General features: G+C 45.6%; 1 protein-coding gene across 1 annotated transcript in view; it reads left to right on the top strand.

The window, feature by feature from the left end:
- The window catches only part of TCF7L1 (transcription factor 7 like 1), a 160003-nt gene that overhangs the window by 1568 nt on the left and 131337 nt on the right, over window positions 1–27098 (top strand). The window lies entirely within an intron of this gene.

Here is a 27098-nt window from a genome sequence, read left to right as displayed (position 1 = left end):
GCCCTCGCGCGGGGGCCTCAACTTTTCTGTAAGGCTCGGGATTTTAAACTCGCCGAGATGATTTCGAGGGCGAATCGAGGCATTCTTCAAGTTGAGGAACTTGGCTTTTTCGCCCTTTGTTGCCGGCTTTTCTCATTTAAAGCGAGCGCTGCGACACTTTAAACCTGTTAATGGGCGCGCATTGTGTGCTGCGCGCTGGCATTTAGAGCCGTGATTAAGCAAATTGACCGGGCCCCAGACGACGTGCAAATGAGGGCGGATTCCTTCGCCCCCTCCCTGGCTCTAACTCCCGCCCCCCGCGTCGCGAGGGGCACAGCCCGGGGCTGGCCAGGCTTTTTTTGTCCCCTGAGTTGCCACCCCACCCGAGGGCCCCCTGCCCAGGTGCTAGGTCCGATGGCAGATCTTGGGTGAACGCCTGCCTACTATGCGCCAGGCTCTTGCGCGCTGCTGCTTGGGCGCCCGCACGCCGTAGTGGTTCTCTTTGCTCCCTGCCCGGTTTCCCAGTGCCCTCCAGTTCGTGCTGTTTTGATTCGGGGTGGAAGGTGTTTGGCGCCTTAAGAGCTGACCCGACAAACTCACTTTATGCTCAAGTTGTCCTTAAATAATAATCATAGTTAAAGGGCTGCCTGGGAAACGCTGGTGCTGAATGGACCATCCCTGCTGTCATGGTACAGCGGTCGGTGGAGAGTGGAGACATCTGCCGCCGGTTCAGTGGGGCCGCTCTGCCGGCCGGCCGGTTGGGGTGTGGGAGTGGAGGTTGGGGACTCTGGCCAACCGAGAGCAGAGTGGAGCCGCACAGCCCTCTCCTTTCAAGCAGGGAAGACCCTGCACCTTTGGCCCTGCCTTGGTGCATCCTGGGAACTCCCGAACGTAAGTCCTAAATATGAGCTGTTTACGGGCATCTGGCTGTTGCTTTTTCTCATTCATATTAAAAGAAAAATGTGTGAGTAAAAGTTGAGCAAAACAAACTGCAGTAACGTTGTTCAGGTTTTCACAGATTATCTTACGTGTTCGCAGATGTGGCTCAGTTCTGAAAGTTTTAGTAGGGTTTCTGTACCTGTGTGTGTGGAAAGGTAGGTCACTACACTATCAGAGTCCCTTTTCTCCATTTTACCTTTAGTTGTCTGGGAAAAGGAGTTTGGCATTTCTGTGAGTCAGCACCGATCCATGTCCTGGTGCAGATAAAGTAGCCAGAAATGTTCCAAATATGACCAATTATTTCACTCAAGCTAGCTATTCCTTTCCCCTTTCTCACCAGGGCATTTTGATTCTTCCTCTTTGAATGGTGACAACTGCCTGTCTTCATATGCTGCTCTTCCCCTCCCCCTCAGGAGCCCAAATGGGACAGATTTTGTTTGTGTCAGTCCCCTACTTTCTTCTACCATCTTCTACCACCCTTCATTCTTTCTACCATCTTACATGTTCTTTTGCCTAAGAGCTTCCAAAGGCTGCTTCTTTTTCGTACTGGCGATTCCTGATTACTGCATCCAGGCCTGCATGGGATTTTTGGAGCCCTCCTTGAGGAACCCAACCTTTCCCCTCTGCATGCTTTTGCCTGTCCCTGCTTATTCCTGCAGCTGTTCCCTGCCTGAGCCCATGTCACTATCCTCCTTTTTGAGCCTCCAAGAACACTCACCCTCTCCCTGTTGATCCTTCATACGGGACTTAGTATGTCCTGTCTCACTCTCCTGTTTCCATCTTGCCTCCCTGATGAATTGCCCTTGCAGAAAAGTAAGTTCAATGCCCCCATTGTTTCTGCGCCCCTTATGTGTCTGTCATTGTATTTTGACCTGCCTGGTTACAAAATTTATTGAAGTTTCCTGCAGTTAGATCAGCTCAGTAGAACCTGCTAATTTGACTCTATCCTTGGGCGTCAATGACTGTTAGGAAAGCAAGGGAGGAAACACTTAAGCACTTGATTGTCTGGACTGTAGGATTGAGATGATGCTTTTCCTCTGGATGATTATATTAATGTAACTAATGTGATTCTTACTGTAGGCAAACTATAGGTGCAGACAGTGGCCCTCTGTAGGGGTCCCTGCCTGGTAAAAGGAATGTATTGATAGATAGATATGGGGGGGGAGAAGGGGGAGGAAGGTGGCTGAAGGGTGAGGGGGGTGGTGGATTAAATGATCTGGTCTCTCTTTTAGCAGCCTAGGTCTTTTTTTGGTTTCACATCTAAATTTCACAACCTTAGTCCTTGCTGCTCTAAGGCCTATAAGTGGTATAAAATTGGGTGACCTTAGTTCTCTTATGCCCTAACACTTTCTGGAAATACCAAGCCAGAGGCAAACGTGAGGTTTGGCTGGAGTGTTCTCAGGGTATTAATTGACCCTAGGAATAGTATTAATTGATCCTAGGAATAACAGCAGGGCTGCAGCACCCTCACCCACTGGCAAAATTCCTTCTGGGACAACTGGGGGCCGGCCAGTCCTCCAGTCTGGCCATCTCCTCCCCGTGCGTTACCTTTGCCCTCCGCTCTGGTTTGGCTGGGAGGCTGGGAAGTGGCTTCTTCCTGAGGCTCTTTAGAGAAGAGGTCCCTTTAACCCGGGGTGTGTGCCAAGCCTCGGAGCCGTGATTCATTCTCATCTGGAGCTCTGGGGAGAGAGGAATAACGGCCACAGATCACCTTTCACTCCTTACAGTAGTCACACGAAATTATACATTCATTCATGAAAAGCCTTCACCAGTTCACTAAACCACCTTGGTGCTGTTGACTAGAATTTTGTTAGGAAAATGTAAGTCAGCACAGAAGAAAACGGATGTCAAAAATAGTTGGACTAATCAGAGCCAAAAAGAAAATGCAGCATGTGGTTCAGTGAGTGAGCAGCAAAGTGATAGGCGTTTGACCGTGACCACAATGTGAGTGCTAATGAAATTTTGGAAAAGAGCACTTCCAGGTAGAGTTGCTGAGGAAATCTATAGTTTTGGGTCCAGTGTATAAATTTTAGAGGTGCCGTGGTGCAGCTCAAGCACCAAGTTATTCATAGATTTCTCAGACCATCACAACTCAAATTTCTGTAGGAAATTACTCTGTCCTCCAAACATGAGCCTGTTTTTAAGTCCTTCGCATCCCACTGCTTCCCATGGACAGTCCTGCTGATATCCTGGGTGCTCCTGTTTCCTTCCTGACACAAAGGAGCCCAAGCAGAAATCTTTGTGTACGTATAGAGAAGTTTTCTGGTTTTTAGGAGTTGTATGTAAAAGCCAAGTATTGATAAAACCTCTTCTTTTGGAAGATCAGTATAAACATGCTGCTTTTGGGAAAGTTCTTTTAAGCCATTTCATCTAAATATAACTTCTGTTCTATTTTTCTCTAAATATAACTCAGGGTTTAATGAGGACTTTTCACATGGAATGAGCATTTACGAGGGCCCTGCCTGCGTTGCTGAAGTTTTGGCACTTAGATTTCTGGGGTGACAATTGATGACAAACTCTGTGGAGGGACTCAAACCCTGTCAGTCCTTTTTCTTTGGGTGGGTGGATCTGACAGAATACCTGCTTGCTCTGTTACAATTTTGGAAAGGTTTAGGTTGGTCTCATTCTTCAGTGATCTTACTTCTGGGGAATCTTGAAAAAGTAGGCCAGCACATGTACACACACACACACACACACACACACACACACACACACACACACACACACACACACACACACACACACATCTAACCTTCAATACAGAGTGTTCCAGCCTTTACAGTGATGTGCAAAGTTACCCAAAAAATTGTGGCATAAAAAGGAATTTAAATGATTAACTCGTTGGAAAATCCATAACGTAAAGATCCTATATTCCAACTTAGAGTCAATTTTTACTTGCTAAAACTGGGAAAATTCAGATTGGCATCCTTAAGATAAAAATCATAACTCCTTGACTTCATCTGATATTTATTGTAGGCCTATCATGGGCAATGACTAAGAGACTGTGAGAGTTAGGATGAATTAGACCCAGCTTTGCCCTGAAGGACTTAAAAATCGAGTTAGGAAGAAGTAATGTTAGTACAAACCACTATAACAGGAAGTCCACGTTAAGGGTCAATAAAATTCAGAGAAGAATTTTCAGAATAAAAAGGATAGAAAAATTGTCTTGGGCTGGCATGGTCAAGGAAGGCAGGTAAAGGAAATTGTTTTAGACTAGTCCCTGAAACTCATCACTCTTTAATTCAAAGTAATTTTTGTTAACTATAAAAAATTTAAACAGTACAGTGGTTTTTAGAGTGAAAAGTGGAAGTCCTGCACGTACATCTGAAGGTAGAAGCCAGCACAGGGAGAGCAAAGGCATGGAGTGGGGTAGAAGTTCAGGGCCATTTGGGGGTAATGCAAGTTTTTCCATTTGCCTGGAAGGATAAGGGGCCAGACCTTGAATGCCAGTGAAGGAATCTGGCCTTATTCAAGAAGCAGCAGGGTACCATCCAACGTTCTGCTGGGAAATAATGTGACTCGTACATGTGCTTAAAAGGATAATAGTGATTGTGGGGAGAGGACCTGGAAGGAGCTAGAATGCTTGGGAGACTCACAGGAGTCCAGGGGTGAGGTGAAAGGGGCTTAAGAGTATCTGAATGGAAAGGAAGGGTAAGATGAGGGAGACTGGCATGGTTGCTTGAATTTGTGTGGGAAGAGGTGGTAGATGGATGGAAGGGAGGGAGGGAGGGAGGAAGGGGCTGATGTCACAGTTAACTCCTGGTGTCTGAGCCTGGGAGACTTGCGGTGTGACTTCTGGCAAGTGGGGCCCTGGCCCTCCATCTTTGCCTCCCCAGTGCTGGACAGATGCTTATGAACTATTTTAGCAATAACAGCCCGCACGGTTTGTCAGAGGGTCTCACTTAGAGGAACTGCTAAGTCTCATTGTAGAGGCACTGGGTTTGAGGGGATATTGAGGGAATAGTTGAAACTTCAGCAACAGGATGATGCGAGGGAGCAGGAGAAGAAAGGAAGGGGATGCTCAGAGCAGAGAAGTCACTGAGGGAGGATGGAAAGGAGTCTCTGCCAAGGTGGGAGGAGAGCTTAGGTGCTGCGACTGCACGGAAGCTGGAGGGGAGGAAAGGGGGGTGGGGTGGTCCTTAGTGTCAGATGCCACAGAGAGAGGGGAGAAGAGGATTGAGGAGTCAAAAGGAGCTTTGGGAATTCACCAATCAGGAAGTAATTGGTGCCTGCAGAGAGCAATATTCCAGGCAAGTGATGATGAGAAAGGTAGGCAGGCAGAGATACTAGCTTCAGGCTTCTCCGTCGGGTGTCAAGGTGCTATAACCAGGACTGGTCCTGCCATGTGGCCCGTCCCTCACTCCTCAGCCAGAACCCACACCAGACTCCCACACATGCGAGCAGCCGCCTACCTTACACATTTCACTTTCTATCTACCGTAACCTGGAAGGTGTTGGAAAACCAGACTCTGGACAACCCATTTAAGAAGATGGGCTGTGGCAAAGAGAGGGATGGGAAGAGCTGCAGGCTCCGGAGAGGGTCCATGTAGGATGCTGGAGTGGGAGCTTGTTTGTACCAGCGGTAGGGTAGGGCGGAGGGTAAATGGGGAAGAAGAGGAGGAAGAGATGAGGTTGAGAGCTTCGGGATGAAGGCAGTCTTCTTCCCTCCTAGATGGAGGATACTCCATAGCTCCATCCACGAACAGCAGGTACTGTTCTCCTGACTTTGCAGGTGAGCCCAAGCGTTGAAGAAGGGGATGTAGAAAAATGCAGAGGTGGAGCTGCAGAAATTGAGGGGGAGTGCATTGGTTGGCTAGATGACTTTGGGATTATCAGTAAAAACCAAGAGCAAGTTGGCTGGGGTTTTGTTGGCAGTAGGGAGACCACAGGCCCTTCCTCTGTACCCAGTTATAAAGCCAAACTTTTTGGGAACCTTTTAGCTACATGTTAATAATGAGATGTTTGTGCATTGATTGAAAGATATGACACACTTGGGAAATTTTTCCTCTTTTTATTTTCTGGAGCTGGCTGACTTTGAAGGGGGATAGAGGTGAGGATCAAAACACAACTCATTTTCAGTCAGGGACAGATGTTGGCATGTGTTAAGTTACTGGGGATGGGAAAGGACTGAAAAAAAAAAGCATGTAGAGAATTGCCCCATATTGGCTAATCTAATAATGTATTTTTAGAGGAGGTTTTTATATGTCCCATGTGTTACTGTTTTCTCCCAAACTGGATTGGATTTAGGGAGCAGTGAAATAATTGCAGTTTCCAAAACCTTGGCATTTGGGAATGAGGGGACATGGGGGGAGTGAAGGGGGCTTGCCTTTTCCTCTATACTGTGTGTGCTGCCCAGGGAACAACTCTGGGGCACTGGGCAGCTTCTTTCTGAGATGCTGAGTTATCCCTCAATTGCCAGGTAGCTTTAAGGTTCTAAAGGTTTTAAGTTCAGAATCCTAAGTCTTTCCTTTTCATTATGTGTATAGCCTACAGATTTTCATGGGAAAATGACCTTTTAGCTTAGAAATACACTTCAAAGTTTGAAAATTAGATCATAAAAATGTTTTCTTGAACATGACCCTTTTCATGAGATTTTGTGGGAGTAGTAAGGGATGATAATTCCAGTTACCTGGAGTCCTCAGGACAGGAAATGAAGTCACACATACACTTTCAAACTGTTACAGCAGTTTAGAAATCTGTTTCATTCAAGAGGAGGAACAAGAAAGACTCCAAGTGTTCACCCCAATTGTGGAAAAAATAAGTGTAAACAAAAAATTCACAAAAGAAGAAACTACGAATGCCTACTCATTATGTGAAACTATGTTCAGCCTCCCAGGTAGTCAGAAATGTTAATAAAGATAAGCACTGTTTTTTGGCCACCAAATTAACAAAGGTTTTGTCTTACTAAGACTGTTCAGTGCTGGCAAATGTACGGTGAAGTGGGTGCTCTTAGTTGCTGTTCTTGAAGGGTGTTGACAGCCCACCCCATTGGGAAAGCACTTGGCAATGGTTGCTAAAACCTTAACATTTGTCACTGCTTCTGACCTAAGAAGTAGATACTTGCTATTCCCATTTTGCTGCTGGGCAGACAGACTTGTAGAGGTCAAGTATCTTGTTCAGGGTCACGCAGCTAGTCATCGACAGCACAAAGATTTTAACTTGGTTGTGAGTGCAAAGTCTGGGTCTTCCCATTTCACCCTTGTGACTTTCCACGCATGCCTGATGTCACTAGCTCCTCCCCCTCTTGGGAGAAGGGCAGCTGACCTTTGTCTCCCAGTTCAGAAATCCTGACTGTGAGTTACCAGTCAGGGTGAAGGGCAGGTAGATTTGTTCCAACTTTACACATCGGACCTGGGAAGGTACCTTCCCAAATAAACAGTTGTGTAAGTGAGTGAGCGGCTGTGGTTGAAGTTCTTCGTCCAGTACTATCCGTGCTCCACAGGCGTCAAATAACCTTTAGGTGGCAGCCCCAGGAATCTTACCGCCACATTACCTTCCTTCAGAGAAAAAGTGGTTATCCGCTAACGGAGACATGAACTTTTCTGAACTGGGGGACTGTTTTTTCCTGTTGAGATCGGTGAGGTTGGAAGAATACACAAGTGTGTCTTTGGGGTGGAAGGAGGCGGGAGGAGCAGGCTTGCTCGCTACCCCTGCAATTTGGATTACAGTGTAGTTTGGTTAACAAACCAAGCTCTGGTGAACCAAGTATGCAAATATTATTTCCTTACTGTGTGTTTTATAAAATATTTTATAAATTGGTTGCTTTTGTTAAAGTTCTTTATAAGTTAAAAATCAGTCCCAATCACCTGTAACTGAGTAAATTGACTGTTAAAGAAATAAATACTAAATTTTTACACAGAGAATTGCAGAGAATGTGTTAGTCCCCACCACCACCCCTTTTCTGTGTGTGTGTGTGTGTGTGTGTGTGTGTGTGTGTGTGTGTGTGTGTAAGATAGTTTGAAATTAGGAATCAGGTAATTTGATACCTTTTTATTCACTTACCAAATTTATCTTCCAGGTGGTCTCTTTCTGAAAACAGTAGCATGGTGGAAAGAGTAATAAGGGGCTTCCAAGTATGGTTAATAGAAGTTGGGGAGGCGCCGGGGGTCCTATCTAAGCCCTCTTGGAGATCTGCATATTACAGGGCATTAATCTTGGCGAGATAAATGTCTTATATACTTTATAACATGAATGGGGCTGTTATTTGTAGGAATATCTATAGAAAGTGTGTTGTGTGGAAAAACGAAGATGTAAATCTGAGATAGTAACTGTGATTAAGAAGTAGATGGATCTGATGATAAGGAAGAAAAGCAAAAGAAGTAGGAATGAGCAGTATGAAAAGTTGTTTGTGATTGACATGTACACACTACTGTATTTAAAATAAATAATCAACAAGGAAAAAAAAAGAGAAAAGAAAAGCTGATCAATTTACAAGTCCAGATTTGTTGGCAGCAGTGATTTCTGATATTTAGGACTATACTGTTTCCATAAATTCCAAAAATGATATACCAGAGTCACTAGAGTCAGCTGGATTTATAAGACATACCTTCTAGGAGTGCATTGGGGGTTCCTCCCTGAGATTCTTGTGCAGGGACTCCACATGGGTACCCTGCAGCCCTCTGAGCTAGAAGGGACCATCCAGCTCACCCCAGTGGTGAGGAACACAAGCTCAGGGAGATTGTAGACTTGCCCAAGATCAATTATGAGTGATGGAAACAGGACTAGAGTTCAGCTGCACCCCTTGGAGCTTTACCCTCTCCACTACTCAGGGAGATCCACAGCAACCCTGGCAGAAAGCCATGCTATGGAGAAAATGCACCTCAAAGTATTTCTTTATTAAACTAGAACACCTGACCCCTGATAAATGATTCATAGACATTTGTTGAATGTTGACAGCATGAATATTTAAACATCAATATTTAAAAAAAACAGCCTTGTAGGCACCTGCAGTGTTCCAGGGTGCTATATCACACCATTTACAACTGTTACCACATCTGCTAGTACAATCTCTGTTTTATCCACGAGGAAGCTGAGCCTGAGAGAGTAAGCGAGGGGTCCAGAGACACCTCTCCAGACGGTCGTAAAGCCATCGTTCCAATCACAATGCTGCAATCTCCCCTCTACTGAAAGTGGACAGCCAAATTAATGTGAAAATGCTATTTGGAGCAAGATACAAAGAGATGGTGTGCGAATAAAAAATGGCTAATGAGCAACATCTCTGCATTCATTCTCTTCAGTGCCCTTCCCAGCCCTTTAACAGGAGGAACTTTTAATCACTGCTTCTGCCTGGGGTAGAGTCAGAGCCTTAATGGTTGGTGTCTTTATAGTTCCAGAGATGGTATTTATTGCGATCTTAATCTTCCTTTGCTTTTCTGTGCTGTGCAGCTCCATGTAATCTATGTTTTTCCCCTTCGGTTTCCCTTGTGTTTTCTTCTGACATCTTGAGGTACTAAACTTGGATCCTTAGATACCACAATATGCAATATTGGTTTGTGCATCTGTTGACTTGGTCTACTGCCTGCTTCCACTCCTGACCAGCCCCACTTGCTTGTACATGTGTGAATATTAGTTTGTATGTAAATTAGATACAGTCATTGCTTATTAATCATATCATCTATTTAAACATTTCCAGGCGGGATACATAGAGGAGAGGTATAGCGGGAGTCTTAGAGATTCGTGAGATGAAAACGCTTCGTACTTCTACTTTACAACATAAGCGTTTCTGTTAATAAAATGATTGTCGGGGAGAGAGACATTGGTCTGAAGCTTTGGAGTGGGAAAGAGATCATCCTCACGGGCATGTTCCCAGGCCCTCCTAAGGAAAGTTAATGCAGGAAGAGGAGGGGATGATGAGAAAGTCCAGAGGTGGGGAGAACACCTTAGTAAGCTGCTCCTTTGAGCTTGCACCAAAAGAGAGGAGAGAGGAATGGTGGAGAGAAGCCCGAGGCTTGAGGGGTAGAAAAGCATATTCCACTGACCGCGATATATGTGGCTAAGGGGTCTGGGACTAGGATTTGGCCACAGTCAGTCAGACCTTGGACCCTAGCCCAGCCATGGTCTGGCTGTGTACCCCTGTGCCCCAGGGCCCTCTTAGGCAAAATGGGGATAGTGGTAGTGTTTGAGGGTCACTGAATTACATTTTGGCTGAGTGGGCTGTGTTTTAAAACCAGGATTTTTCCAAGGCTAAAACTAAATATCGTAGGCTGCGTCTCTGAGATACAGAAAGAAATCAGAAATGTCATCAAAATAATTTACAGTATTATTACAACTTGATTAAGATGTTTAGTGACCAAAAAAAAATTTTTAAACACATTTTTTAAAATAAATTTATTTATTTTATTTATTTATTTTGGGGTGCATCGGGTCTTCGTTGCTGCACGGCCTTTCTCTAGTTGTGGTGAGCGGGGGTCTCTCTTTGCTGCCGTGCACGGGCTTCTCATTGCGGTGGCTTCTCTTGTTGCAGAGCACGGGCTCTAGGCGCGTGGGCTTCAGTAGTTGTGTCATGTGGGCTCAGTAGTTGTGGTTCATCGGCTCTAGAGCGCAGGCTTAGTAGTTGGGGTACACGGGCTTAGTTGCTCTACGGCATGTGGGATCTCCCCGGAAAAGGGCTTGAACCTGTGTCGCCTGCATTGGCAGGTGGTTTCTTAACCACTGTGCCACCAGGGAAGCCCTCAAATGTCTTTTGTAGTAAAAAAAAAAAACATTAAAAAATTTTGCTGTGTCTGGGGGGTGTCTGGAATGGCCCCAAGACCTGTGCTATACTTAGTTGTCATGTATCTTTAGTCTTCCTCAGTCTTTTTTTTTTTTTTTTAAAGATTTATTTATTCATTTTATATTTTATTATTGCTGCGTTGGGTCTTTGTTGCTGCACACGGGCTTTCTCTAGTTGTGGCGAGCGGGGGCTACTCTTCATTGCAGTGTGTGGGCTTCACATCGCGGTGGCTTCTCTTGTTGCAGAGCACGGGCTCTAGGTGCGCAGGCTTCAGTAGTTGTAGCATGCGGGCTTCAGTAGTTGTGGTGCACGGGCTTCGTTGCTCCGCAGCACGTGGGATCTTCCCGGACCAGGGCTCGAACCTATGTCCCCTGCAGTGGCAGGCGGATTCTTTTTTTTTTTTTTTTCAGGCGGATTCTTAACCACTGCGCCACCAGGGAAGTTGTAGAACAACAGTTTTTTGATCTGTCTCTTGTGTTGACTTTTTAAGAATAATTCTTAACAAGAATTCTTAATAATTTTTAAGAATAATTCTTAACAAGAATTCTTAATAATTCTTAACAAGCCATTTATTTTGTAGGACCTTGAACATTTCTTTTTTTTTTTTTTATGATGTTTCTTCAAGTAGATTCAGGTTGTTTATTTTGGGCAACAAAACTGCATAATTGATGCAGCATTGATGTCTTTCTCAATGCTTCTCCTAAGAGATGCCATCTGTTTTTCCCCATTTTGACCACTTGGTTAAAATTTGGTCTATCAGATTTCTCCAAGAGAGTTACTATTTTTCCTCTTTGTAACTAATAAGTGTCTTATGGGGAGATGCTTTGAGACTATGTAGATATCCCATTTCTCATCAAACTTTCGCCTGCTGGTTTTAGCATCATCTACTGATGTATCTTGCCAGAAACAGTTATCACTGTGGTAGTGGCCAGATTGGTGGTCAGATTTTTTTTGTTTTATTTATTTATTTATTTATTTATTGCATTTTTTAGTTGAAGTATAGTTGCTGTACAATATTATGTAAGCTACAGGTGTACAATATACCAATTCACAATTTTTAAAGGTTATACTCCATTTATAGTTACTATAAAATATTGGCTATATTCCCTGTGTTGTATAACATATCCTTGTAGCTTATTTTATACAGAGTATTTTGTACCTCTTAATTCCCTACCCCTATATTGCCCCTCCCCCTTTCCCTTTCCCTTTCCCTGCTGGTAACCACTAGTTTGTTCTCTATATCTGTGAGTTTGCTCTTTTGTTATATTCATTAGTTTGTTGTATGTTTTAGATTCCATATATAAGTGATATCATACAGTATTTGTCTTTCTCTGACTTATTTCATTTAACATAATGCCCTCCAAGTCCATCCATGTTTCTGCAAATGGCAAAATTTTGTTTTTCTTTATGGCTGAATAGTAGTCTGTCTGTGTGTGTGTGTGTGTGTGTGTGTGTGTGTGTGTGTGTGTGTGTATGGTGGTTGGATTTTTAAAGTTTGACATTTTAACACAGGAACAATTTCTCAACTCTGTGAGGTGCTAGATTGTTTCTGTGCTTCTCTATAGCATATTTGTGAATAGTGAATAAGATGAAGGAACAAGATATTTTTGGTCTTTTTAAAAAAATAATAGTTTGTTCTTCATAGTTTTTATGGCTGCATCAATCATAAATCAATGATTCATTAAGAAATTACGGCACATGATTTTGAAATCTTGTGGAATATTGAGGTAGCAGAGTTGACATTCTGTTCTGTGTTCTTCATAGGATGTAAAGAACTTCCTAATTAGGATTTTTAGGTTTTTATCTGATGACTGGAGTTTCTCACAGTCTGTCTGGATTTTGTTAAATGCAACCCCAGGGTTTCTTTAAACATGTTTTTCTGTCCCCTGTAGTTCTTGAAAATCATTAGCTGGATTTAGATTCTTGATCAGGCTTCACGGTTCTCTCTCTCTTCTTTAATTTATTTTATTTTATTTTTAATCTTTTTGGTTCTGTAAATTGACGTTTATAGACTTTATTTTACTTTTTAACTTATTTTTGCAAGACTCATTCATAGATGTTGTCCTTACACTGTGAGACACCTAAGGTCTGGTTGTCTCTCTGTGATATTAACAGCCACTGATGATCATCACCCACATCCATTGCTTCCTGAGCAGTTTCAAAATGGCGATAGTCTATTTGTATCGTTACTTCATCTATCAGCTGCAATATTTTTTTTTTAAGATAGTAGTCATCTTTTCTTTTTTTAAAAAAAATTTATTTATTTATTTATTTATTTTTGTCTGTGTTGGGTCTTTGTTTCTGTGCGAGGGCTTTCTCTAGTTGCGGCAAGCGGGGGCCACTCTTCATCGCGGTGCGCGGGCCTCTCACTATCGTGGCCTCTCTTGTTGCGGAGCACAGGCTCCAGACGCGCAGGCTCAGTAGTTGTGGCTCACGGGCCTAGTTGCTCCGCAGCATGTGGGATCCTCCCAGACCAGGGCTCAAACCCGTGTCCCCTGCATTAGCAGGCGGATTCTCAACCACTGCGCCACCAGGGAAGCCCCTGTAATATTTTTTAAAAGAGAAACTACCCCTCGGGACTTCCCTGGTGGTCCAGTGGCTAAGACTCTGCATTTCCAATGCAGGGGGCCCAGGTTCGGTCCCTGGTCAGGGAACTAGATTCCACATGACACAACTAAGTGTTCAAATGACGCAACTAAAGATCCTATGTGCCACAACTAAGACCTGGCACAGCCAAATAAATAAATAAATATTAAAAAAAAAAAAGGAAGAAGCTACCCCTCATCAACTATTAGTTACCTTAGATCAGAGGTCAGCAAACTGAGGTCCACAGGCTAAATCCAACCCAATATTTATTTTTGTAATTAAAGTTTTATTGAAACAGCCATGCCCATTCATTTGCATATTGTCAGTGGCTGCTTTTGCACTGCAAGGGCTGAATTGAGTAGTTGCCAGTGAGGCCATAATTGGTCAACAGAGCTGAAAAGATCTGGCCCTTGACAGAAACAGTTTGCTGACCTCTGCTCTAGATCATGTGGAAAAAGCAATTTAAATATTTGATTCTTTCCCCAGTTTTCAGTTGGTTTCCAATTACCCTGCAAAGGTGACCACTGAAGTTATTTCTTAAAATATCGTTACAAATTCATGGACTTAAACCTATTTGGTATGTAGTTCAGTCGATTTACAATTATTATCTTTATTGAAACTCTAGATTGCCCCATCTTTAGCCAGCGGGATCCTCTTCAAGATGGCTCCTGAGTCTTTTTGTGTACACAGTCCTAGTGGTCTTGTGGTCTTTGATGCTTCCCTGATTACTGGTATGGTTCCAAGTTCATCTTGTGAATTTCCTGCTCCAGACCTGGAATCAGCCATTTCTAGGAGCTCTGCTTCCTTTCAGTGAAATACGTTGTTTAGAGACCATAGTCTGAATGCTAAGGGTGCATGTATATATAGCTCCTAAAGGTTATGTTTAATGTATGAGCATACCAAGCAATCAATAGAATTTAAAAGTAGAATATAATATGCATATTGTAATTTTAAAACAATCACTTTTTTTTTTTAAAGGAATTCCTTTATTTTTGTTATTTATTTATTTATTTATTTTTGGCTGTGTTGGGTCTTCGTTTCTGTGCAAGGGCTTTCTCTAGTTGCGGCAAGCGTGGGCCACCCTTCATCGCGGTGCGCGGGCCTCTCACTATCGCGGCCTCTCTTGTTGCGGAGCACAGGCTCCAGACGCGCAGGCTCAGTAATTGTGGCTCACGGGCCTAGTTGCTCCGCGGCATGTGGGATCTTCCCAGACCAGGGCTCGAACCCGTGTCCCCTGCATTGGCAGGCAGATTCTCAACCACTGCACCACCAGGGAAGCCCTAAAACAATCACTTTTTTGGTTCTAAAAGTATGTGATGTTCTCTACTTTTAATGTACTTTTCGTCTTAATAATGTTAATTAATCCTCCTATTTATTTAGTAATTGTAGTTGTATGTTAGAATTGTTTTCTATGAAATTAACATCTTTCATGCTCATATTTTATTCTTTCAATAAAATATATACATATCTGCTTCTGCCAACTGTTAGCATTTCAACGGATAAAGCTCATAAGGAGATTTCCACTCAAATTACCTGTGGAATGCTTCCCTGTTTTTGAAAGGGCATGTTCAGATAGTGACAGCAAGGCCAAACATGCTTCATTTACTTATTTCTCACATTGTGACACTAATTAGATATGTTGGTCACCTCTGTGACCACGTGATCATCCATCATACAGAAGTGCAGGCCTTCTGAAGACTGAAGCCACAGCTGAACAACAGATTTACATTGAATGCTGAGGCCGAGGCCATATTTTTATATTCCTGGAACCTACTTCATGGTTGCAAAGATTAAGTAAAGTTGTACAGGGGCACAAAGAACAACGCCTGGTACATAGTAAGGACTTCGTTAAGGTAAACTCATTATCAGCTTTGGTGGTCCTGGGTTTTCAGGCCTCCCTAGCCCCTGGGAAATGTAGTCTCTATATGGTACCATTCCCTGGGCAAGCACTTATGTTCATTTTTGTATTGCTGGTTTTCTAGAATCCATATTCTTAGCAATCCTGGCTGTCATATTTCCCTTTCGATTACCATTGCCCCAGCACAGTGCCTTGTACACAAAATCTGTACTGTGTGGATATTTGTTTAATTGCATTTCTCTCTTTTTAATATATCGTATATAATAAAATAAACAGCAAAAACCTGTCTTCCTCCTGGACATTTTTAGACTAACAAAGGAAATCATTTTTCACTTCTGAGACCTTTCAGGGCGTAATCTTTGATAAGTTGATCTTTGCTGGGTTGATCATTTTAATTTTAATTTTTATCAAGATTTTCTCAGTTAATCCCAGTATTCAGGCTGTACATTCTTTTAAAAATGAAGCAGATTTCTGTGCTGGAGACAGAGTGCCCACTGGTGTGTAGCTGTGGACAGTCAGTCTTTCATCTGTGATGCTGGGAGTATGTTAGCAGTTGTGGAAGCTATATGTTTTTAGGCCTTTGCCAAGGAAAATACTTTAGAATTACATTAGCAACTCCAAGGTATTTTGGCTGTTCTGAATGGACACATGATAGTTTTCCAATTACATAAACTAGAGCTTTTGTTTTATGCTGAACTTTCTTATAGGCTATGGGAACAATAGTGCCTCTATCAGCATTTCCCAGAGTAACATCCAGGGGATGTTAAGAGGTAGTCCTATTGCTTCATTTCTGCAAGACTTCTGGGGCCTTTAACATGCCAGTGCGCACTGCGAATCTCTTAGAGAAGAGTGTATTACGTGGGATTCCTTGGGCTTATTTGATCAAGGCTTTCCTTGTGTTTGGAATACTACCCTCCACCTGGCGTCCCCCACCCCATGCATAAGTCTCACTGCATACTCCCTGGCTCCCAGCCTTAGATGTGGTCCCTGCTGCAAATGCTCAGCTCCCTGTACTTGACCATGTTTCTTTGCTGGTAAATATGTGGCTTAACAATGACCTGATACACACTTGTCTTCTCTGGAGCCTACCCTCACTGAAGAAGTCAGGGAGTGGGTCCGTTCTGTTCTCTACGGGATTCTCAGCATCAGGCATTTAGAATGGCTCTCCACAAATATTTGTCGGATGAGTGAAGGGATGTAGACCCCTTTATTTCTGAGTAGCATCTCGTGGAACCAGAGCTCTGCCAAACCCACTTTGGGAACCGTAGCTCAGTCTTCATTTTCAGTGTGAATAACTAGAGTTCTGTAGACCTTCATAATGCTACTGAATGTACACAGTGCATCCAACTAGCAGGGAACTGTCAATACATTTAAAGATGAGGCTCACAGATGGCCAACAAACACATGAAAAGTGGCTCAACATCACTAATTATTAGAGAAATGCAAATCAAAACTGCAGTGAGGTATCACCTCACACCAGTCAGAATGGCCATCATCAAAAAATCTACAAACAGTAAATGCTGGAGAGGGTGTGGAGAAAAGGGAACCCTCTTGCACTGTTGGTGGGAATGTAAATTGATACAACCACTATGGAGAACAGTATGGAGATTCCTTAAAAAACTAAAAATAGAACTACCATATCACCCAGCAATCCTGCTCCCGGGCATATACCCAGAGAAAACCATAGTTCGAAAATACACACGCACCCCAATGCTCATCGCAGCACTGTTTACAATAGCCAGCTTGTGGAAGCAACCTAAATGTCCATCAACAGAGGAATGGGTAAAGAAGATGTGGTACGTATATACAATGGAATATTACTCAGCCATAAAAAGGAACGAAAATTGGGTCATTTGTAGAGACATGGTTGGACATAGAGACTGTCATACAGAGTGAAGTAAGTCAGAAAGAGAAAAACAAATATCGTATATTAATGCATATATGCGGAATCTGAAAAAATTGGTATAGACGATCTTATTTACAAAGCAGAAATAGAGACATAGACGTAGAGAACAAACGTATGGATACCAAGGGGGAAAGAGAGGGTGGTGGGATGAATTGGGAGATTGGGATTGACATATATACACTATTGATACTACGTATAAAATAGATAACTAATGTGAACCTACTGTATAGCACAGGGAACTCTACTCAGTGCTCTGTAGTGACCTAAATGAGAAGGAAATCCAAAAAAGAGGGGGATATATGTGTATGTGTAGCTGATTCACTTTGCTGTACAGTATAAACTAACACAATATTGTAAAGCAACTATATATACTCCAATAAAAATAAATAAATAAATATGAGGTTCAGTGCTTGAAATAACTTGACTCAGTGGCACATGGTGAATCAGGTGGGATTGGAACCTTCTTTTCCTGATACCTGTCCCTGGGCCCAGTACCCACAGGCTGCCTGCAGTCCCTTCTCATGTTGTTAGTTACATAAGTGGGAACTCGTGTTCAGACTGGTGGGGGAAGGAGAAATCAGATGCCCCTTTGTGTACTCATTAATGCAGGTAGAACAAAAGGCCCAGCTTGGTTTTCAAGTTCAGGTTTGGCTCACATGTGGTCCTCAGTGAAGATTATGATCTTGGATAAATTAAAAACAAATGTTACAGAAGTCGTGATGAGGTAGAAAGGGAGTTCAGGATTCTCGTTTTTAAACACTGGGGTAAGCAGAGACCCCTCTTTAAAGCAGACATTCACCTCCCCCTCTTCCACTTTACCTCTCTGCCTATCATGATTACTGTTCATTTTCACTTAAATTAGCAAGGCGGGTAGGTGTGTACATGTGGTCTCAACGTCCGTGTCCTCGAGTTTGTTCACCAAGCCCCTTGCTCTTCTGAACCGGGCAGACAGACGTTTAGTCAAATCCGCTAATGCATCCGGTGAAAAGGGAATTGCACATTTGGCAAAAACGCCTCCTTCCTTGGGCAAGACCCCCAGCAGCCTGCTGCCCCAGGCGGCTCCTTTTCCTCAAGCGCGCTCAAGGCCAGCGTGCGAGGAGGGAGCGCACAGGGTCCCCCTGTATTCTTCTCCCCCAGGCTGAGCTCCCGAGCACATTCTTTTTTTTTTTTTTTTTAATTTTATTTATTTATTTATTTATTTATTTATTTTTGGCTGTGCTGGGTCTTCGGTTCGTGCGAGGGCTTTCTCTAGTTGCGGCAAGTGGGGGCCACTCTTCATCGCGGTGCGGGGACCGCTCTTCATCGCGGTGCGCGGGCCTTTCACTATCGCGGCCCCTCCCGTTGCGGGGCACAGGCTCCAGACGCGCAGGCTCAGCAGCTGTGGCTCACGGGCCCAGCTGCTCCGTGGCATGTGGGATCTTCCCAGACCAGGGCTCGAACCCGTGTCTCCTGCATTAGCAGGCAGATTCTCAACCACTGCGCCACCAGGGAAGCCCCCGAGCACATTCTTGATTGGAGCTGGGAAGTCCTGGGGCCCGGCGAGTTTGCGCACTAAATGGGACTCTGTATGTCTAAGCCAAATTAAGTCTGCGGGCAGTCTTTACAAGCACAGTAACCGTTTTACAGATGTAAAGAAGCTCAAAAGTACTGTGTTTGTAGTCTCAACCCCTGTAAAGTTTCCATGAGCACATTGCAAGGGCTCTGTACACGGAAATTTAGTTCCTCTGTTCTCACCCTGCTTACCTCTTCCCTCTGTCAAAGCACGTGTCATATTAATGTGTGTGTGTGTGTGTGTGTGTGTGTACACATGACTAGTTCTCAACCGGGGGCAGTTTTGTCCCCCAGGGGGCATTTGACAATGTCTGGAGACATTTTTGGTTGTTACGACTTGGTGGGAGAGGGATACTACTAGCATCTCGTGGGTAGAGGCCAAGGATGCTGCTAAATATTTTAAAAGGCACAAGATAGTCCCTCACAACAAAAAATTATCTTTCCCCAAATGTTTGTAGTGCTGAGGTTGAAAAACCCTGGTGTACAAACACACATATCATACATGAATAAACCATGTGCATATGTGTTCACATGCATATATGAATATATGCACACATATGTGGCTATGTGTATACATATATGTGCACGTACATATATGTCTGTACACACACACATACTTTTTTTTTTAAGAAGGGACATTAGAGATACTGGTTGGATTTTAGTTACAGTTGAAGAAACTGGGTCCCGGACAAGCAAAGAGTTCCTCACCTCACAGAGCCAGTGAGAAACATAGCAGGGGAATTCCCTGGCGGTTCAGTGGTTAGGACTCCGTGATTTCACTGCCGTGGGCACAGGTTCCATCCCTGGTTGAGGAGCTAAGATCCCGCAAGCCACGAGGCTGGGCCAAAAAAAAAAAAAAAGAGAGAGAGAGAGAGAAACATAGCAGGACTGCTACCTGAATTTCTCTTCTTTCTGAACAGTACTTTTTGCAGAGGTAACAGTCTCCTTCTTTGAGTGTTCTGTGTCCCAGAGGAATATTGTGTACATTAACTCATTTAACCCTCAGAATGACCCTGCAGGTGGGGACTGTGGTTATTCCTGCTTTACTCTGGAGGAAATCAAGCCTCAGAGAGGTCAAGATCCTTGCCTGAGGCCACTCAGCCGTGCAGGGGCAGGGACCGGTATAGAGATCACATTTGCCCGGCTCTTCCCACCCGGCACCACCTCCCAGCGGGCCACGCGGAGGCTTGTGTGAGCTGGAGGGACGTGGCCTGAACAGAGGAGATGCTGAACGGGGTGGCCCGTGGGGCTCTATCCAGCGGTTGTATTCTGAGGCTCCAGTTTGGAAATGGTTCGTAATGCCTGAGTGTTGTCTCTGAGAAGCCCTGAGCTTTGGAACCCACAGAATTTTAGGTCCCACAGCCCTCTGCTGGGTCCGCAGCACTGGGTTGGAGGCCTTTGTGGGGAGAGCAGGAGTGATGGTGGCAAATCGGTCTGCATGGACCCAGGGAGCTGAGTGGGGCAGGACTGGAGAGACCCTGATGGGTTTCCTGCCTTCCCCTCCTTTCTCCCTCCTTCCCTGCTCAAGGGAGCCCTGGGGCTTAGTAGGAGGTGAGGGGCAGTTGGTGGTAATTACTCACCGTTTGCACAGACGGTGGGCAGGGCTTGGTGCCTTCTGGGATAGAGAGAGGCTGGGGATATCTGTCAGAATGTTGTGTGGAGGACCGAGAGGAAAGCAGGCATTCTGTGGGAAGGAAGAAGGTTCAGAGTCACCTCCTAGGGAGGTCACTTCAGATCCTCAAGTATCCAAAGTATAAACAAGGCACCAGGCGCACTGCCGTTTAAGCTCTGGCTGCGTGGGCAGCGGCTAGAGAGCTGGCGGCCACGACATCTGCCCAGAGGCTCTCTCAACCTGTCCTCAGGGTCTGAGGAGCTGACCATTGAGCACGCATTTTGCTGCTTTGTCCCCCCTGGCATGGGTGCTCTAGAACGTAGGCAGTCCATTGCCCTCTGTCTGGGACCTCTCTGTCCTTCTGGATTTGGTGTCTAAGAGACCATCTACAGACTCCATGTGAAGCTGAAACCCATCCAGAGCTCCAGGGTCCAAACTTTCCCGAGGGCTGTCTCAGCACTTTTTAGATGTGTTTTGTTGTGGGAAGATAAGAACCTGTGTAAAAATAACGTCTTTCCAAACCCTGTGCTGAGAGAGGTTTGAGGACAGAGAGAAAGCCCGCATTGCAAGTCCTGAGGAAAAATCATTGCATTTGAATTGCCAAAATCACTATAGGTTAGGCTGGAGTAGTTTGGAGAGATGATAAAGTTTCCTGTCTCCTTTCGGAAAAAAACACTCTGGGGTTTTCTGCTCTCGAAGTATCTTTCATGCGCGTGTCCTTCTTTAATGAAATGTTATTGTGCCTCTCTATAAGTGGATAATTGAGCAGAGCAGCAAGCTAATTTCTCTCTCAGTCAGGCTTGCGGTGAGACTGGTTCTTTGGAGATGGTCCATAAACCAAAGAGCCACAGCTCACCTGCCGAAGAGCCTCCTGGCATCGGAACCCCCGCCACGCCTTTCTGTCTCTCCTTGGAAGGTTGTTCTCCACCCTAACAAAGATCTCCGTTATGGAAGGACCTCGCCTTTAAATCTCCATCTCTGGTACAAATTGTCTTCCCTTGGGCGAGTTTCTGTCTCCGAGTTGGCTGTGAGGATGTGGGAGCACAGTCGGGCTTTGTGGTGGAGGAGGGCTTTGCAGCGCCCTGGAAGGTGGGATTCAGCCTTGTATAAATGAATAGCAGCAGGCTATCTCTTCAGGAAAAGGGGATTCCTGGAACAAGAGAGAGGCTGGTGCCCGAGACCAGAAACTCTTCCTGGTTGTTTCTGCAGCCTCTGCAGCTTCTTCTGGCCTCATGGTCCTTTCGAATGGCCTATAGGCAGCCCTGGAGCCTGTTCTCCTGGAGCAGCTCTGATTCCCTGAGCTCCTGGACCAAGCACTGACCCTCAGGACCCTGGTCTGCACCTCTTTTGTGGTCCAGAGAGACACAGCTTGCCCCTCGTAAGGCTTGGCCGCTGGGGGTTTCTCAGGAAGCAGTGGGCAGATGCCTGCCCCGCTTTGGCTTTTCCCCACTCTTTTTTTTTTTTTTTAATTAATTAATTTGGCTGCATTGGGTCTTCGTTGCTGTGCCTGAGCTTTCTCTAGTTGCAGTGAGTGGGGGCTACTCTTTGCTGCGGGGCACGGGCTTCTCATTGTGGTGGCTTCTCTTGTTGCGGAGCATGGGCTCTAGGTGCACAGCTTCAGTAGTTGTGGCATGCGGGCTCAGTAGCTGTGGCGTGTGGGCTTAGTTGCTCCGCGGCATGTGGGATCTTCCCAGACCAGGGCCTGAACCCGTGTCCCCTGCGTTGGCAGGCGGATTCTTAACCACTGTGCCACCAGAGAAGTCCTTTTCCTCACTCTTTACGTTGCCGTCATTGTCTGTGTGCAGAGATTCTGCAGTGATGGTCTCTGCACAAAGAACCCTGGAGGCCAAGAAGGGCACAGGTAGCTGCCTGCACTTTGGAGATCTTGTGGGGTATGAAGGGAGTCAGGTTTGGCTGTTCCTACTGCTTTCCACATCAGGGCCTGCCCTCTGACTAGTTTTGGGGCTGGGCCCTCTGCCATCAGAGAAGGGAGAGCCCTGAGGAAATTAAAGATCTTATTCAGGCTTTCTTGGCCCAAAGCCTATGGAAACCTTGATGAAAGGGATGCTTAGGGAGAAGTGGGACATCTGGCTACTCTCCAAGGCCCCTCACAGCAGGCCTGGGCCTGGACCAGGTATCCTGCTGGCCATGCTGCTCTGGCAGCCTCCTCCTGCCACGTCGGCCAGTTTCCTTCTGCCCCTCGAAGTCCTTCTTTGCTTACTTTCTCCATCGGCTGCTTAGGGGGGCCAGCTTCTTCCCAGAGCGTCTCTGCTGCTTCCCTGGCGTCTCGGCTCCCTCCTCCCTAGGTGCTCTGAGTGATGGTCACTTGGTTTCTGGGTTTTGGAGCCTGCCTGCCGTCCCAAGGAGAGCTTTGCTGAGTGTCCGCACGTGCCCAGATGGACCCGGGGACACCGCCACACGAGGGAGGAAAGGTGTTACTTGCCATGTCCTGTCTCTAGCCAACACTCTTCTCCCCTACCTAGAGTCTGTGTTGTTGATTTTTTTCTTTTTCATATTAAAAAATAATAACAGTTCTACACGTTTTAACACATATAGATTCATGGAAATAGACTTGTGTAATTCCACCGCCACAGTTCCAAACCCCTAAAAACTCTGTGCCACGACCCCTTTGTTAGTCACGCTCTCCCACCCACCTCTTTCCCCGGCCACCACTGCTCTGTCCTCCGACGTGCTCCCCAAAGATCTGTGGTCCACGTTAACTGCATCGTCCCGTAAATTTTACTGGTACCTACTGCCGTAAGATAAAAGCATGAAAATGAAGTCCACTCTTCTGAAAGCCTTCCACCTTCCTTTGCTTTTGCACTTTATCATGACTGTGCTGAGCCCTGACACCTACTGAGCGCTTCTGCAATACGGACAAGTCAGCATTAACCCAGCCCTCTTCCTCCCCACCCTCAGCCGTGCCTGCACATCAGCATTTTTTATCTATTGCATCCCGGTTTTCCTGCTCATCGTAAAAACGCCTCCCTTAGCCCAGTGCTTCAAAATTATGTGTAATAGGAAGAAACAGATGAAGTCTAAGTTTAAAAGAATGCTGTCTGTAACAATAACCCTCAGCTGGAGATTGCCAAGGGAGAAAGAGTTGGAAAAAAGTGCACAGGAAACTCTTGACAGTGGATTTGAGCCCATCTTTTATTTTTGAAGTCTTGGTACATCTTTTTTTTTTTTTTTAAGTTAAGAGGATTAATTTTATTCCAGAAGATCATTTGTAAGTCATTTGTAGCAAGAACCCACAAATCATTCCTGTTTAATTGGAGTAAGACAGGGTGTGGTTGTCAAGGTCGGGCTGGGCTCCCCAAGCCCGTGTGGAAGAATTAGGGCCACAGATGTGTTCCGTCAGCTCACAGACATATGAATGCCCTTACTGGGCTGGTTTTGGGGAACTTGCCAGTATCCTTCTAGCTAAGGATTTACCAACCACCTTGCCCTCAGAAAAAACTTCTACTTACCCTGCCCGTATCCTTCTGAGTACTGTGACAGCTTTGACTCACAGAGAGGTTTTTCTCATTTAATTAAGTGTTGACTCCAGAATCTCCAGGATAAGTTGCAGTTGCCCAATTTCCTGGTAAGTTTTCAGATTCTCTGGTGGTTTGGAAGCGTGAATGAGCCCGGGATATTTTTCAGGGTAAATAAAGTCTGTAAAATGTGATCTGGGTGCTTGGTTTTCGGTGCCAGGGCTTGAAGTGATTGGCCCTTGTGAGAGGGGAACAGAGGACAGTCTGAAGGCTGTAGTTTTCTTTAAGGTGGGTTCTGAGCTCTGAGCGAGGGGAGGTGTGCCCAGGTGCGTGGGGCTGGTTTCCTGAGCTCCAGGCTCTCCCTTTGGCCCAGGCCTTGCCCGCCTACCTCCTGGGATGCCTGCCTCCTGGGATTGGATGGTTGACTGCGCAGAGAGGGGACGACTTCCGTGTGCAGAGAATGAATACACCCCTGTTGTCGTGGTCTTTGTGGGGAGCCAGGTGAACGTGTGAAGCACATGGGGCATACAGCAGGTCCCGATTTGTACCCTTGTGCAGACTCAGCCTGTGTGAAAAGGTGAGAACAATGCCCCGCACTGTGGGCTGAGGGTTTGTGGTGATTCACTTGGGCAGGGGGGTTGTACTCCGGGTCAGCCCCTTGGCCAGGTTGGTGCCAGGACCCTGGCCTGAGAGCAGGAGCCAGAGCTGGAGGGGCACTGGGCCTGGCCAGGTCCTTACAGGGAGAACTCAGGCTCCTGGGTCAGCCTCCCGGGTGGGAGCCAGGAGAGCAGTCCCACGTGGGAGACCGAGGCCGAGGGTCTAACTAGGCAGACCCAGCAAGGCAAGCCAGTGGTGGACCACAGGCCTGGGGGACTGCCCTCACAAACAGGTTTGGAGATGAGAGCCGTGAGTGCCCATAAGATTGAGAATTACTGGCCCATCAGAATTCCAGGGAACCTGTGGTTTTTTGGAAAGTTCACGTGCTTAACCCCTGCGCCCAGAATCTCTAGGTTATGGGGTCCTGGAACATGTATTATTAAGAGCTCTCTTTTAAATGTTAGTGCACAGCTCGTGTTGAGACCCCCTGCCTCGGGCAGCAGTGGGGTCCAGAGGCTGCTCTGTGGGTACAGACGGAAGCCGGGCCCAGGTGGAGAGTGAGAGAACAGCAAAGTGGGGAGTGCCTTACCCAAGCCAGGCCACCCCTTCTTAAATCCCTGATTCACAGAGCAGTGGTCCTCACGTTTTCTTGGTCTCTGCAGATGTATCATCTCCTCTGTTCCTACCTGAACAGTATGCTTTCAGCCCATCACGGATCAAGCCTTCCCGTGCTCTTTTGTCCTCGTGCAAGACACTCTTGTTTCTCCTTTAAGATCATCTCCGGAGTCACCTTCTGTTGCTTTGGGGGTGGTGTCTTGACCCCCTGCTCCCTGTATGCACCTCAGCTGGGGTACTCCTCACTTTAACAGCTGTCTGCTTGTTTCTGGAATGAGACTGGGCTTCTGGAGGTCTGAGTATTGGTTTCTGGTTCATCTTTGAGTTCCTGGCTCGTTAAGAGCTTCGTAACCAAAGCTTATGGAATGAATGTTTTAATGAAATGGCAAAAGGCATTTTAAACTCCCTCCCCTCTTTGCCACCGTCCCCCTGTTCATCAGAATTATTCATCCTCTCACACCCAGCAAAGGCGGCTGTAGCTGAGCCTGAGAAACCAGCCCCAGGCGGCCCCCAGTACGCTCCTGAAAACCACTAAGATAAACACAGAATGCACTCTCGCCAAACTCCGAGAAGGAAAGGCCTTCAAAGGTCATAGGGTCCAGAGGCTCTCGACCCGGGCTGCACATTAGAATCATCTGGGGAGCTTTTAGAAAATGCTCGTGCCCAGCACCCACGCCCAGAGATTTTGGTTCAGCTGATCTGGGGTGGGACCCATGCTTGGGTGGAATTTTCTTAAAGCTCCACATGGGCTTCTAATGTACAGCCAAGTTTGTGAACCACTGCACTAGGCCAGAGCTCCTCGCTGAATGTTTGAATGAAAGGATTAAAAAGGTCTCTGAGCGAGTTGATGGCTCCCCAAAAGCCCATAGGCTGGTGGTAAATTCGCCAGCAGTGACCGCTGGATTCCCCAAGCCCCTCCATCATCCAGTCCTGTCATTCTTGATGACAGACTCGGCCTTGATCATTCCTCCTGCCCAGGGACCAGAAGCCAACTCTGAACAGAGTCTAATTTCAAACTGATGAGTGGCACGTAAGAAGACCGGGTATGATGGGCTCTGAATTATGGCCTCCCTTTTTCAAGCCATATATTTGATTCTGAATATTAATTTGCTAGGGCTGCTGTCACAAAGTGCCACAAACTGGTTGGCTTAAACAACAGAAATTTATTGTGTCACAGTTCTGGAGACTAGAAGTCTGAAACCAAGGTGTGAGCAAGGTTGGTTCCTTCTGAGGCTGTGAGGGAAGGATCTGTCCCAGGCTTCTCTCCTTGGCTTCTAGATGCTGTCTTCTCCCTGTGTCTCTTCACATCTTCTTCCCTCTGTGTGTGTCTGTGTCTAAATTTCCCTCGTTTAGAAGGATACCAGTCATACTGGATTAGGACCCACTCCAATGACCTCATGTTAACTTGATTCCCTCTGGAAAGATCCTGTCTCTAAATAAAGTCATATCCTGAGGTTCTGGGAGTTAAGACTTCAACATATCTTTTGGAGGGACATCCCACTCAACCTCTAACTACTGCTCTCCAAGCTTTCCACCTTAGCTGCAGCTTTTAGTGGGTAGAGCCAATAGTATAGTTTTTTCTTTACATCTGTTCCCACCCTCAGATTGCTCAGAGCACAAAGCCTAGGTCTGGTTGCTTCTCAGCATTCAGCACTAACTTGCCAAGGGACTGACATCTGGTCCCCTGGTTCTGGGTACACTTGGAGGATAAAGGTTTACATTCAGGCTCCCCCAGAGATGGACATATTTCCTGATAGTGGCAGGGGCAGCTGAGAGGCTGGAAGGAGAGGTGAGCTATGAGGGGTGGGCCTCCTTGTCCCAGGTAAAGGCTGGAGTCAGGTGCTGGTGTAAAACATCAGTCTGAGTGGATGCGTGAAAACTCTCTGGATGGAGGGCCTGTGTTGGTGGTGGTACTGCTTTGGAATGTACATACGTTAGCATTGGTGAGTGGTGAGGGAGTGATGAGGGTATAGACAGGAAGCGTGTTTCATGGCTTTGCAGGTCATACATCAGCTGCTCACTCCTGAGGTTCTTTTTTTGGATTTAAAATTTTTTTTAATTTTTAAAAAACTTTTATTGAAGTATAGTTGATTTACAATGTGATTCAGTTATATACATGTGTATACATATTCTTTTTCAAATTCTTTTCCATTATAGGTTATTACAAGATGTTGAATATAGTTTCCTGTGCTGTACAGTAGGTCCTTGTTGTTAATCTGTTTTATATATAGTAGTGTGTATCTGTTCATCCCAAACTCCGAATTTATC

The sequence above is a fragment of the Balaenoptera acutorostrata genome, chromosome 12 (genome assembly GCF_949987535.1).
Source record: "Balaenoptera acutorostrata chromosome 12, mBalAcu1.1, whole genome shotgun sequence".
NCBI lineage: Eukaryota > Metazoa > Chordata > Mammalia > Artiodactyla > Balaenopteridae > Balaenoptera > Balaenoptera acutorostrata.
This window is presented reverse-complemented; position numbering and strand designations above follow the sequence as displayed.